The following is a 14434-nucleotide window of genomic DNA, read 5'->3' on the forward strand; positions in this document are numbered from 1 at the left end:
TGAAGCCTGGGCAGGAGGAGGGGGCAGGGGGTCCGGCAGTGCAGCCTGGGAAAGGGGCTGGTGGCCTCCAAGCCTGAGAAGGCCCTACCCCCTACCCTAGCTTTTGTGAAGGAAGAGCATACACGGACGGCTGACTCACAGTCCTCCAAGTCTCAAAAGGGAACCATGGGCACCTCGCTCCTCTTCAAGGGCAGAGGAGGGACCACCTGATGCGCCTAGGAAAATCCAAGGTAAGCTCAGGGCGCTCAGCGGCCCGGGTGAACGCCAGAGCGTCCAGCCTGCCTGCGCGGTGGCTGGGCCGCCCCCCTCGCCCCCGAAGTCCTGGCTGGGTGAGTTCTGTTCACTCGGGTAGCTATGGAAGCCTGCTTTTCACTCTGGTTCAGGCTATAGGTCCTAAATCCGCTTCCCAAATGAGAACGCTGACCCGCGTTTGCATACACTATACACCCGGGCGCGCCCTTCCCTGCTTCTGACCGCAAGAGAGGAGAGGAGTGCGTCCTTATCACACAGGGACCGAGTTGAATCTCGACATGTAAACCAGAAACCCCCCTCCCCGGGAAAAGATAAGAAGAGGGTTTGTCTTGGGTGCTGGGGAACAGACACCGTACCTCGAGGGCGGGAGCCCGCCTTGCTAACCCGGGCAGCACCCAAAACCCTGGGAAAACAGCCGTCCTTTTGGAGAACACAGCCGAACCTGAGGTTGAAACTGGATTTCCCACCTCTCCCCTCGCATCCCCACGTAGAATTTAAGACAGTCAAGTCCGTGGTGCAGGTCTGAGCTGACCTACCCGCCCCAGTCAGAGGCTGAAGGGAGGCTAGAGAAGCAGGAGTGGAGAGCATCCGGGTGGGGAAGTCCGCTGGGGTGCGGACCACCAAGGAGGGCCGTCCCCCTAGCCTGGTGCCCCCGCCCCGGGGCGCCACGTTCATGCTGTGTCTCAGGCATTGAGTAAAGCCCTTTGCCTGGATTGTCTCACTGGGAGGTTGTGAGGAGAGGGTCACTGCGACCCCATTTTACAGATGAGGAAGCCCAGTCTAGGGAGGTTAAGAGACTCACCCCAAGTGACAGTGGCAGAGCGTCTGCCTCCAGAGCCACTTCCCTAAAGGAACATCAGGCTCTCACCTATGGGATGAGTAGCTGCCCCTCTGCTGGGAGAGCAGGGAAGCAGGGACGGGACCTCTCCCAGCAGCCATGGCCCTCTCATCCTTTGTGGGCCAGGTGGAAACTCCATTCCCCCTTCCTGTTCTGTGACTGGATGGGTAAGGTGGGCCAGCCCTGCCCTGTCTTCCCACCTCTCACTGTGTCACTGTACCCCCCTGGGGGGCTCTGCTCTCCCATCCCCGGTATCCCGTGTTCCCCACTAGCTCTAGAAAGCCTCCCTTTCTGCTTCTCCCCGCAGGCCTGCCCTGGGCTTCCAATCACCTCTCTTATCCAACCTGATGGAGTGAATGTTTTCCAGCCCATGCCACCCCCAACCAGACCCTGCACACCTGGAGTGAGCGTGCAGCCAGCCCTAACTTCCCTCACGGGAGCAAGCAAGTGGATTTCAGGATACTAAGCAGCTCTCAGCACTCAAGAGACCACTTCATCCTTTCGCTGAGTAAAGGAGTTTCCCATGTTCCTTGGAAGATTAGTTCCACAAGCTGTCCCTAGGAAGAGGTTTATGCTCAGGTAAGTCTGGAAAATGGAGCATAATATGTCTCATGTAGAGATTCACAATACCTTTAATGCTCATTTTGGGGGCTCTGAGAAAACTTGCAGTAAATACTGGATTCAGAAGTCCAGTACTTCTCAAATTTATTTGACCCAAGAACATTTTGTTTTGAGGAGTGGGCACTTTTTTAGTAAACAGGGTTCAGTGGAACACACTTTGTGCAATATGAGAGTAGATAAAAGTTATTTTTCCTCAATCATAGTGATCTCAGGGGCTGCAAGGGGCTGCAGCTTGAAGGGGGATCTTAGTTCCCCGACTAGGAATCATAATCCAGGCCTCAGTGGTAAACGTGCCGAATCCCAGCCACTAGAGCACGAGGGCCAGTAGGCTTGAAACAGAACCTCAGTCCTCATCTTCTTTGAAGGAAGAATTCAGCAAAGAGACAAAAGGTAGTGAAGCAGGTAAAGCATTTATTAGAAGAAAAGTACATGCAGAAAGACGCACAGGTGGGCTCAGAGAGACAGTCGCACTTTTGAGTGACTTAAATTGCTTATGTGGGGGCAGTTTTCCGGCTTCCCTCTGGCCGATCATCTTGCCTTGTCTTGCATCATGCCTGTATTTGCTCTGTCTCAGGGCCCTTCCTGATGTGCACATGCGTCCTTTAGCCAAGGTGGATTCCAGCATGAGGGTCTCTGGGTTGGCAGGACGTATTATGGGCTAGTGCCCCTTCCCTTTTTTGACCCCTGAGGAACCTTTTTGCACATGTGTAGTCAGGGAAGTCTCCTTGCGCTCAAGAATAAAAAATGTGCTCATCTTATCTCTCTACTCAAGCAGAGCTCAGCTCCTCTCTGCTCCTGCCTTTTTTTTCCTTTAAGTGCCAGCAGGAGACAAGCTCCAGCTGTTCAGCCCGGAGCCCGTCTACCTCCTACCTCAATAGGTGAAGGTTCTTTTTTCCTTACATAGTCTATACTTTTATAATTAAAACGTATCTTCATAGACTGTAAGTTCCCCTTAAATTCATGATAGCTTAATTAAGATCTGAACCCATTTAATTATTCTGTGGAGACAGGGAGTAGGCATATAACGTGGCCCAGAGGCACTGATGCTAAGTGATGGAGGGGTGTTCTGTACCCTCAATAACATCAGTAGTTCTCAAACTTTTTGGTCTCAAGACCCCTTTATTAAGTTTTTTTTTAAAAAACAGAGAACAGGAGTATTTTTTTTTTTTAATTATTTCTTTATTTACTTATATTTTGGGCTGTGTTGGGTCTTTGTTTCTGTGTGAGGGCTTTCTCTAGTTGTGGCAAGCAGGGGCCACTCTTCATCGCGGTGCACGGGCCTCTCACTATCGCGGCCTGTCTTGTTGCGGAGCACAGGCTCCAGACGCGCAGGCTCAGTAGTTGTGGCTCACAGGCCCAGTTGCCCCGCGGCATGTGGGATCTTCCCAGACCAGGGCTCGAACCCGTGTCCCCTGAATTAGCAGGCAGATTCTCAACCACTGCGCCACCAGGGAAGCCCAAGACCCCTTTATATTCTTAAAAAATATTGAGAATCCCAAGGAACTTTCATTTATGTGGGTTATATCTATTGATATTTATGATATTAGAAATTAAAATTCAGAAATGTATAAAATATTTTAATACTTCATTAAAAAATAAACCCATTACATGCTAACATAAATTACACATTTTAGAAAAAATAACTATCATTCTCCAGAACAACAAAAGATTCAGAAGAATGGCACTGTTTTTCATTTGTGCAAATTTTTTTTTTCCCTTTTCTTTTCTGGCTACACCATATGGCTTGCAGGATCTTAGTTCCCCAGCCAGGGTTTGAACCCAGGCCACCACGTGAAAGCATCTGGTCCTAACCTCTGGACAACCAGGGAATTCCCTCAAATCTCTTTAATGTCTGGCTTTTTTTTAAATTAATTTTTATCGGAGTATAGTTGATTTACAATGTTGTGTTAGTTTCTGCTGTACAGCAAAGTGAATCAATTATACATATATTCACTCTTTTTTAGATTCTTTTCCCATATAGGTCATTACAGAGTATTAAGTAGAGTTCCCTGTGCTATACAGTAGGTTCGTATTAGTTGTCTATTTTATATATAGTAGTGTGTATATGTCAATCCCAGTCTCCCAATTTATCCCTCCCCCTCGGTAACCATAAGTTTGTTTTCTACATCTGTGACTCTGTTTTGTAAATAGGTTCACTTGTACCATTTTTTTTTTTAGATTCCACATATAAGCAATATCATATGATATTTGTCTTCCTCTGTCTTACTCCGCTCAGTATGACAATCTCTAGGTCCATCCATGTTGCTGCAAATGCCATTATTTTGTTATTTTTTATGGCTGAGTAATATTCCATTGTATGTATGTACCACATCTTCTTTATCCATTCATTTGTTGATGGACATTTATGCTGCTTCCATGTCCTGGCTATTGTAAATAGTGCTGCAGTGAACATTGGAGTGCATGTATCTTTAATGTCTGGCTTAACAGAAGACAGCTGTATTTTACCTGCTTCTACGTTCAATCTGTTCTGACATCACACATCATATGGTCTTCATAACGTGCCACTGTACACTGGTGAGAGAATATGGGTGAAAAGGGAAAATGACATATTAGTACTATGCAGGTAATAGTTTAGACCTTGTGGACCCCCTGAAAGGGTCTCTAGGACCCCAGGGTCCCTGGACCACACTTGGAGAGCTGCTGCTTCAGATGACCAGCCCCGTTCCTTCTCACTCTGCACATACCTGAAAGGAGTAGGGGGATGGATGCATCTCCCTGCTCCTGAGATGAGCACATCCATGACCAAGGCATTCACCTCTCAGGGGGCCCTGGTGCTCTGGGCTGGCTCATACTCCTTCCTCTCCCCTACCCACCACTTTCCACAGCATCACTTTTCACCGGGAGCCCAGTAGAGGGAGGGTCATTTTGCATGTTCTTGACACAGGGGTTTTTTAAGACTTTTTTTTTTTTCTTTTTTGCGGTACGCGGACCTCTCACTGTCGCAACCTCTCCCATTGCGGAGCACAGGCTCCGGACGTGTAGGCTCAGCAGCCATGGCTCATGGGCCCAGCAGTTCCGCGGCATGTGGGATCTTCCCAGACCGGGGCACGAACCCGTGTCCCCTGCATAGGCAGGCGGACTCTCAACCACTGCGCCACCAGGGAAGCCCAAGACTTTTGATGTATAGAACTTCATTAAAACCATAAGTTCCCCAAGGTAGCCATTGTCCAAACACAGATATTGCCTTCATTTGTAAACCACCCAATTCCTGCAAGAATGGAGTTAAGCTTTATCTATAATCCATGCCCTGTTCTCCTGCAAGGTTTGAGTGGGTCTATGATGTAAGTGAGCCAAGAAGAGCTATCTTTTATTCTTCTTCACACATGGGAGGAAGGTGAAACAGTGTTTCATCTTGGCCCTGGGAGATTTGAAGCCCAGACACAAAAGAGAACAGAGGGAAAGACACCAGCTTTGGTAGATCTGAGCATAAAGACCACATGCTGTGCCCATGCGGAGCCCCTCCCTTGGGCCAACCCCTTAAGACTGAGTGGCAGATGGCTCTAGATGAGCAGGACCTGGGTGCATCCTTGTTCTGTAGAATCCCCAGGTGAACAATCAGAAACAGCTAACAATTTTTCTGCCGCGGACCCAAAGGAGAAGAAATGAAACCTTGAGGATCCTGCTTGGTACCAGGGCAGTAGCTACACACCTGTTCCCTCTACACAAACCTGTGTTTAGGAGACTCAGGTAAAAAGTTCTGATTTTGGAGTTGGGTGGATAGAACATAGTCCCAGCTCACCCACGCACTGGCAGGATGACCTCAAGCAAAGCCCAAGTCTCCGTTTTATCGTCTGTAAAATGGGTTATTGTAGGATTTGCTGAGATAGTGCATGTAAGCACTTAGCACAGTGTCTGGCCTACAAAAAAGTGCTCAATAAATGCTAGCCATTATTTTAGACTCTAGCTCACCTTCTAACATGATTAGAGGCATGAAAGTGCAGGCCCACCCTTAACATTTGCAGAGCACAGGGAAATACGTACCATGTAAATATGTAAATATAGAGAGAGATTTAAAAGATATAAATCTGTTAATACTGTTATATAAAATGTTTCATATATTTATCTCAAGTATTTCTTCATAACAAAATATTTACAGCATGCCTAAAGGTATGGTTTTTATATGACTAAAAGTTTGCAAGATATCAAATATGACTGAGTTTAATTATGCTTGCACATATCTGGGGACCAGTATTACTCGTATGAAGAATAAATACAAACATAATTCATTATTATAAATATTTTTTCACAAAATACGTTCTTGCTTCACCTTTGGCAAAGGTCTTTTCAGTGGGTTTTCCTCATTTACCATATGTATTAGCTTCCTAGGGCTGCGTAACAAAATAACCACAAACTGGGTGGCTTGAAACAACAAATTTATTCTCTCTGTTCAAGAGGCTAGAAGTCCTAAATTAAGGTGTTAGCAGGGCCATGCTCCCTCCAAAGGCTCTAGGGGAGGACCCTTTCTTGTCTCTTCCAGCTTTTCATGGCCCTTGGTGTTTCCTGACTTGTGGCAACAGAACTCAATCTCTGTCTCCATCTTCACATTGCCTTCTTCCTAGTGTGTCTCTTTGTGTTCTGTCCTCTTCTTATAAGGACCTCAGTCACTGGATTTAGGACAAACCCTAAATCCAGGATGATTTTTATCTCCAGATCCTTAACTAATTACATCTGCAAAAACCCCATTTACAAATAAGATCACATTCTGAGATGTGAATTTGAGGTGAGGGGAAAGGAGTGACTTTTTAGCTGAGAGTAGTGGCAGTTGATGTTTTAGAAAACAAAAAGCCATGGGTACCCATCCTTACTTCCTAAATACCTGAGCTGCAGCTGCAGAGAAGTGAAAATAAAGCAGGTGAATCTGGCAATACCCAGCCATCTATTATCAATTTTAGACACTGAAAAGGTAGGTTCATCCTCTTCTGTGTGTTCCTCCTGCTCAAAGCCTTGCTTTTTTCCCCTTACATAAAAATGAGCAGAAAATAGCACAGAAAAAAATGAACTCCATGGGAACTGTATGGAGTCTGTGGCTTTGGTGGCAGTTTTAAAGCATGGCCACAGGGGCTTCCCTGGTGGCACAGTGGTTAAGAATCTGCCTGCCAATGCAGGGGACAGAGGTTCGAGCCCTGGTCCGCGAAGATCCCACATGCCACGGAGCAACTAAGCCTGTGCGCCACAACTACTGAGCCCACGTGCCACAACTACTAAAGCCTGCACGCCTAGAGCTCATGCTCCGCAACAAGAGAAGCCACCGCAATGAGAAGCCCACGCACTGCAACGAAAAGTAGCCCCCGCTCACTGCAACTAGAGAAAGCCTGCGCACAGCAACGAAGACCCAACACAGCCAAAAATAAAAAAACAAACAAATTAATTAATTTTTAAAAAAAGCATGGCCACAAATTCTTTGGCATTCCTGCCATTGAAAGGTCCTTGTCTTAGTCCATTTGGGCTGCTATAACAAAATACCATAGACTGGATGACTTATAAACAAAATCAATGTATTTCTTACAGTTCTAGCTGAGAAGTCCAAGATCAAGTCACCAGCAGATTTGGTGACTGATGATGGCCCATTTCCTGGTTCGTAGGTAGCCATTTTTTTGCTGTGTCCTCACATGGCAGAAGGGGCAAGGGAGTTCTCTGGGGTCACTTTTCTAAGGACACTAATCCCCTTCATGAGACCCCTGCCTTCATAACCTAAACACCTCCCAAAGGCCCCATCTCCAAATACCAGCATGTTGGAGATTAAGTTTCAACATATGAATTTGAGGGGACACAGACATTCAGTCTGTAGCAGTCCCCTTCCCTTGAATCTGGGTGAGCTTGTGTCAGTTTTGTGCAATAGAGTAGGTGAAAACTTAAACAACACAGCTAGTGAAGCCTGACCTGGGAGCCAGTCCAGTCTGAATCTATGTCCCTTGCTCCTAGCCTCTACGCTATCTTCCTTGGAGCAGAGCATATCTGAAGTGGTTACCTACACATTCTTCAGGCAAATTAAGTTTTCTGGAAGTTTGTGTTCTTGAGAAAATTAAATTAGAGCACTGTTGAAAAGGCTACAGCATCTCAGGAAGGATTAATTGAATCAAAACATCCCTGGGGATGTTTTGCCCCAAGATGGCACAACCAGTGTTCATTTGGCTGCTTTGTGTAGATGTTTTCTTTTAAGCTCACAGCAAATACTCTTGACAATGAGAGACCTTGCAAGGGGAGGGGTCCTGTTTTCCAAGTATAAGCCCTGGGCTTTTCTCCTCATATCCCTTAAGAACAGTTTGTCCAAAATGAAAACAGAAGTAACTTGTTTACCATGTAACTTGTAGAGAGTTGAGGAAAGAACTTCATATTAATTTATTTAAGACAACCCTTTAGACTTTCAGTTTTTGGTCTAGCATGTAAGGCGCTTGGAAGTCATCACTCCATCCTAACAGCAAGTAAAATGCTGAAAATCAACAACTCTTCTTAGATCCACCAGGGAACTGAGGTCACAGAGAAAACCACTGCTCCAGGAGTTGGAGAAACAAAGAGGCAGATACAGAGAATCACAACTTACCAGAGCAGAAACCTCTGTGGGAACAAGTGCTGGGGTAGGAAAACCTAAACTGTAAATAACAAATTGGTGGAGGCTCAATAATTCATCAGTCTCAACTCTGAGAGTTAAAAACTCCATAGGGGGGCTTCCCTGGTGGCACAGTGGTTGAGAGTCCGCCTGCCGATGCAGGGGACGTGGGTTCGTGCCCCGGTCCGGGAGGATCCCACATGCCGCGGAGCGGCTGGGCCCGTGAGCCATGGCCACTGAGCCTGCGCGTCCGGAGCCTGTGCTCGGCCACGGGAGAGGCCACAACAGTGAGAGGCTCGCGTACCGCAAGAAAAAAAAAACAAAAAAACTCCACGGGGCCCCAGTCTTGGGTGGGGGGTAGGGCACACCTTTGTGAGTTCTACCTCCAGACCCCTACCAGGTTCTCACAGGGAAGATGGGAGAAAAATCCCCTCATGCTTGCAGCAAGAGGAAGAGAAAGATAATCATTCTGAAATAAAACCAGAGCATTCTCTTCTTCTTAACAAGGCCTGCCCTCAAGAGAAACTATCTTACCAGAACCTTACCTACTGAGGTTTTAACAGAGCCTAACAGAGCTTGGGGGAAGGGAAATACCCAACTCCACTCCCCACCCCCAACTTCCTGTCCCACCTAAGGTGCGGGGAGGGGTGGAAAGGAGCACAAGCTCAATAAAAGTCTGAGATCTAATCATAGGATTATAGAATACTTCCTCTCCCTGCATACCTTACCACTACAACACTACAGGCCATGTACCTCAGTTCCTTGTACCCAGTATATCATGTCTAGCTTTCAACCAAAAATTACAAGGCATACTACAAGGCAAAAAATACAATCTGGAGAGACAGTAAGTATTAGAACCAGACTCAGATGTGGCAGGAACGTTGTTTCTATCAAGTGTTGAGAGAGGGGAATTAAGGTCTCCAGCTATAATTGTGGATTTATCTATTTCTCCTTCCTATTCTATTTGGTTTTACTTCACGTATTTTGCAACTCTCTTGTTGGCTGGATATACCTTGAGCACTGCTAAATTGTTTTCTTGGTGAACTGACCCTTTTATCATGATAGAATGTCTCTGGTATTTTCCTCTGCTCTGATGTCTACTTTATCTAATATTAATATAGCCATTCCTGCTTTCCTTTGATTAATGTTTATATGATATATCCTTTTCTATCCATTTTTTTTTTTACCATTTTAAGTGTGCACTTCAGTGGCATTAAGACCATTTGCAGTGTTGTACAACCATCACCACTACCCATACCCATTTCATGTTCCAAAACTAAAACTCCATACCCATTAAACCAGCTCCCCATTTTTGTATCCCCACCAGCCCCTGGAAACCACCATTCCACTTTCCACCTCTATGAATTTGACTACTGTGGGTATCTCATGGGACTGTGAAACAAGCCAGTCATATTTTTTTTGTGACTAACTTATTTCACTTAGCATAATGTCCTCACAGTTCTTCCATATCTTAGCAAGTGTCAGAATTTCCTTATTTTTTAAGGCTAAATAATATTGTCAGTGTATACTACATTTTGTTTATCCATTCATCCATTGATGAACACTTGGGTTAACTTCCACCTTTTGGCTATTGTGAATAATACTGCTATAAACATGGATGTACAAATATTTGTTCAAATCTCCACTTTCACTTCCTTTAGATCTATGCCCAGAAGTGGTAATAGTAATTCTATGTTAAAGTTTTTGAGGAACCACCTTACTGTTTTCCATGTGGCTGCACCATTTTACATTCCTATCAGCAATGCACAAGAGTTCCAATTTTTTCTAAATCCTCACCAATGCTTATTATTTTCTGTTTTATTTTTTAAATAATTGCCATACGAATGGTGTGAAGTGGTTTTATCCTTTAACTTTTAACTTGCCTATATCATTGTACTGTAGTTGAAGTTTCTTATAGACAGCATACAGTTAGGTCATGTTTTTTGATCCACTATGCCAATCCCTTTTAATTGGTATTTTTAGACCATTTATAGTTAAAGTAATTGTTAACATCTTAAGGCTTAAGTCTACCATTTAATTTTTGTTTTATATTTGTTCTCTCTGTTTTTAATTTCTTTTTTCTTTTTCCTGTCGCCCATTGGGTTACTTGAATGTTTTTCAGAATTCTATTTGGGTTTATCTATAATTTTTTAGTGTATCTCTTTGTATAGCTTTTTGGTGGTTACTCTAGGCATTATATTATGTATACATAATTTATTATAGTTTACTGGTGGTATCATTTTGTCAGTTTGAGTGAGGTACAGAAAGTTTACCTCCCTTTGTATCCCTTTACCCTCCTCTATTTATAACTGCCTTAAATATTTTCTCTGCATACACTTAGAACCACATTAGTCAGTGTTGTAATTTTTGCTCCAACCATCAAACATAATTAAGAAAATTTAAGAGGAGAAGTAAAGTATACAGTAATTACCCATGTTTTTGCTTACCATGTTCTTTGTTCCTTTCTGATATTCTAAAGTTCCTTCTTTCTTCATTTCCTTTCTGTTTAGAGAATGTCCTTTAGTTATTCTTTTAGGATAGGCCTGCTTGTAACAAATTCTGCTGATTTTCGTTCATCTCAGAATATCTTGACTTCCTCTCATTTCTGAAGAATATTTTCACTGCCTATAGGATGCTGACCATTCTTTTCTTTTAGCATTATAAAATTATTATGCTGACTCCTTCTTGTCCCCATGGTTTCTGAAGAGAAATCTACTGTCATTCAAACTAGTTTCCCCCTATAAGTATGGTGTTGTTTTTCTCTGGTTGCTTTCAAGATTTTTTATGTCTTTAGTTTTTAGAAATTTAATTATTATGTGTCTTGATGTAGATTATTTTTTTTTAAGAACATGTTGGGGTAGGAGTTTAGTAATTTCTTTATTTATCTATTTTTGCTGTGTTGGGTCTTCGTTTCTGTGCGAGGGCTTTCTCTAGTTGTGGCAAGCAGAGGCCACTCTTCATCGCGGTGCATGGGCCTCTCACTTTCGCAGCCTCTCTTGTTGCGGAGGACAGGCTCCAGATGCGCAGGCTTGGTAGTTGTGGCTCATGGGCCTAGTTGCTCCGTGGCATATGGGATCCTCCCAGACCAGGGCTCAAACCCGTGTCCCCTGCATTAGCAGGCAGATTCTTAACCACTGCGCCACCAGGGAAGCCCCTTGATGTAGATTTATTTGAGTTTATCCTAACTGGATTTTACTCAGCTTCTAGAATCTGTAGCTTTATATCTCTTGCTAAATTTTGGAAGTTATCAGTGATTATTTCTTCAAATACTTTTTCACTCCTTCCCTCTTTCTCTTTCTTTCTGGACCTCCAGTGATACAAATGTTAGATCTTTTGTTATAGTACCACAGGTACCTGTAGCTCTATTTGTTTGTTCCAGTCTGTTTTCTCTCAGTTGTTCAGGTTGGGTAATCTCTATTGTTCAATCTTCTAGCTCACTGATTGTTTCCTTTGTCCGCTCTGTTCTGCTGTTGAACCCATCCACTGAGGTTTTTTATTTTGGTTATTGTGTTTTTCAGTTCTGAAATTCTTTATATGATCTATAGTGTTGCTGATATTTTTCTGTTTCTTTGCTGAGGCTTTCTATTTTTTCATTTGTTTCAAATATGTTCATAATGTTGAAGCATTAAATCACATTAGACAATTACAACATTTCTGTCATTTCATTGTTGGCATCTATCAACTGTCTCTGCATTCTATTTGAGATGTTCTTGGTTTTTGGTGTGATGAATAACTTCCGATTGAAATATGAACATATTCATATTATTTTCTGTCTTAGGTGTCTTTCTTTGACATTGCTCAAGCAAGGGAAGGGTTATGCTGCCTCGTTATTGCCATGTGGAGGTGGAATTCTAAGTTCCCTACTCAGGCTCCACTGACACATAGGGGTGAGGGGGCTCCTTGTCACTGCTGGGTGGGAGTTCTGGTTCCCCAACGCGGTCTCCACTGACACCATTGTGGAGATGGCCGTGTTACCACTGGGCAACGCTAAACATCCTGATTCTCCATTAGATCTCCTGGGACACCAAAAGCCTTACTTGGCCTTTGCTAGTAAAGGGGAGGCAGGGACCACAGTATTTCCTGCATTGTCTGGCTGGAATGAAGTTGTTATTGCCTAAAAGTTTCCTCTCTGGTTAGAAGGCCCCTTTCCTGGTCCTTTGGCAAGAGAGAACAGGCTTTTGTGGGAACTTTACTTTGTCTGTGCTTGTTGCTGTTTCCAGCCTCTTTTTTCTTAACTATTTTTTAAATTGAAGTATAGTTGTTGTACAATATTACATAAGTTACAGGTGTGCAATATAGTGATTCACAATTTTAAAGGCTGTGCTCCATTTATAGTCATTATAAAATAGTGGCTGTATTCCCTGTATTGTACAGTATATTCTTGTAGTTTATTTTATATGTAATAGTTTGTACCTCTTAATCCCCTACCCCTGTCTTGCCCATCCCCCTTCCCTCTCCCCGCTGGTAACCACTAGTTTGTCCTCTATCATCTGTGAAACTGTTTCTTTTTTGTTATATTCACTAGTTTGTTGTATTTTTTAGATTCCACATATAAATGATATCATACAGTATTTGTCTTTCTCTGACTCATTTCACTTAGCATGATACCCTCCAAGTCCACCCGTGTTGTTGCAAATGGCAAAATTTTATTCTTTTTTATGTCTGAGTAATATTCCATTGAATGTTCATACCACATCTTCTTTATCCATTCATCTGTTGATGGACACTTAGGTTGCTTCCATATCTCAGCAATTGTAAATAACGCTGCAATGAACATTGGGGTACATGTATCTTTTCAAATTAGTGTTTTTGTTTTATTTTGGAGTAGAATTGCTGGGTCATATGGTAGTTCTATTTTTAGTTTTTTGACAAACCTCCATACTGTTTTCCACAGTGGCTGCACTAATTTACATTCCCACCAACAGTGTATGAGGGTTCCATTTTCTCTGTTTCCAACTTCTTTAGCTTCAAACCTTGATAAATGAGACAAGAAGAAAACCCAGAGAACTCATCACTGTGTCATTCCTGGGGTTGAGTTCCCTAGTCAGGCTGCCTTCTTTTCTCCACCTTTCAGATTTTTCTGTTTGTTTTTGTTTTTTTGCCGTACGCGGGCCTCTCACTGGTGTGACCTCTCCCATTGCGGAGCACAGGCTCCGGACGCACAGGCTCAGTGGCCATGGCTCACGGGCCCAGCCACTCCATGGCATGTGGGATCTTCCCAGACCGGGGCACGGATCCGTGTCCCCTGCATTGGCAGGTGGACTCTCAACCACTGCGCCACCAGGGAAGCCCTATGTTTGTTTTATATGTAATGTCCAGTGGTTTCCAGTGTTGATTAGCAGGAGGAATAGGGAAAATTATGTCTACTCCACCTTCCCAGAAGCAGAAGTCTGAGAGAATGGTGTTTAGCAATGGATTTCTTTTTTTGAATCTGATATCAAGAACAAAATACTTTGTATAACCAAAGGCATATGAATGGACATTGGCATTTACCACCCTGTTCTGAGATACATTAACAGTTGTGCCATGAGAAAAATATTTCTCTGAGATCAAAAATATCTAGGAAAGGCTTCATTTTATGTCCCTCCCTTTGGGATTCTCAATGCAATTAGCATATTAAAAGCTCTGAGAACATCTGCAGTGAAGAATGTGCTTAATTTTTTAATCCAGTGTTTCCCAAATTAACGTGAGCATGAAACATATTTTCCCAGAATATCTGATCATATCCTGTAATAGTGTCCACTTTGGAAATGTTGAGCCACACACATAATCCAGGGAGTTATCTCAGGACTCAGGCTCTGCAAGGGAGGGGACTGGTACCTCACCATGTGAGCTGTCCTCCTGGATCTCCAGAAGGGTGGATATTCTGTCTTGACGGAACATGCACAGTAGAGAGGTGGAGGGAACATAGCCATCGTTCGCATTTTCCCAACTCTAGTAACCTGTGCTTTTACTTTGTTTTAGTTATTGATTGTTATTGGTACACTACTTCTATAAGGTAAGAGGGGAAAGTATTACTATTTCCATTTTGCAAATGATGAACAGAGGCCCAAAGAAATGTGTGTTCCTAGAAGATCCAAATCTGGATCTGTAGCCTTTGGATTACAAAGGCTGTTCACAGTTACTGAGTCCCTGCAGTGTCTGACTGGGGTCCT

This window comes from Phocoena phocoena, chromosome 7 (genome assembly GCF_963924675.1).
Source record: "Phocoena phocoena chromosome 7, mPhoPho1.1, whole genome shotgun sequence".
Classification (NCBI taxonomy): domain Eukaryota; kingdom Metazoa; phylum Chordata; class Mammalia; order Artiodactyla; family Phocoenidae; genus Phocoena; species Phocoena phocoena.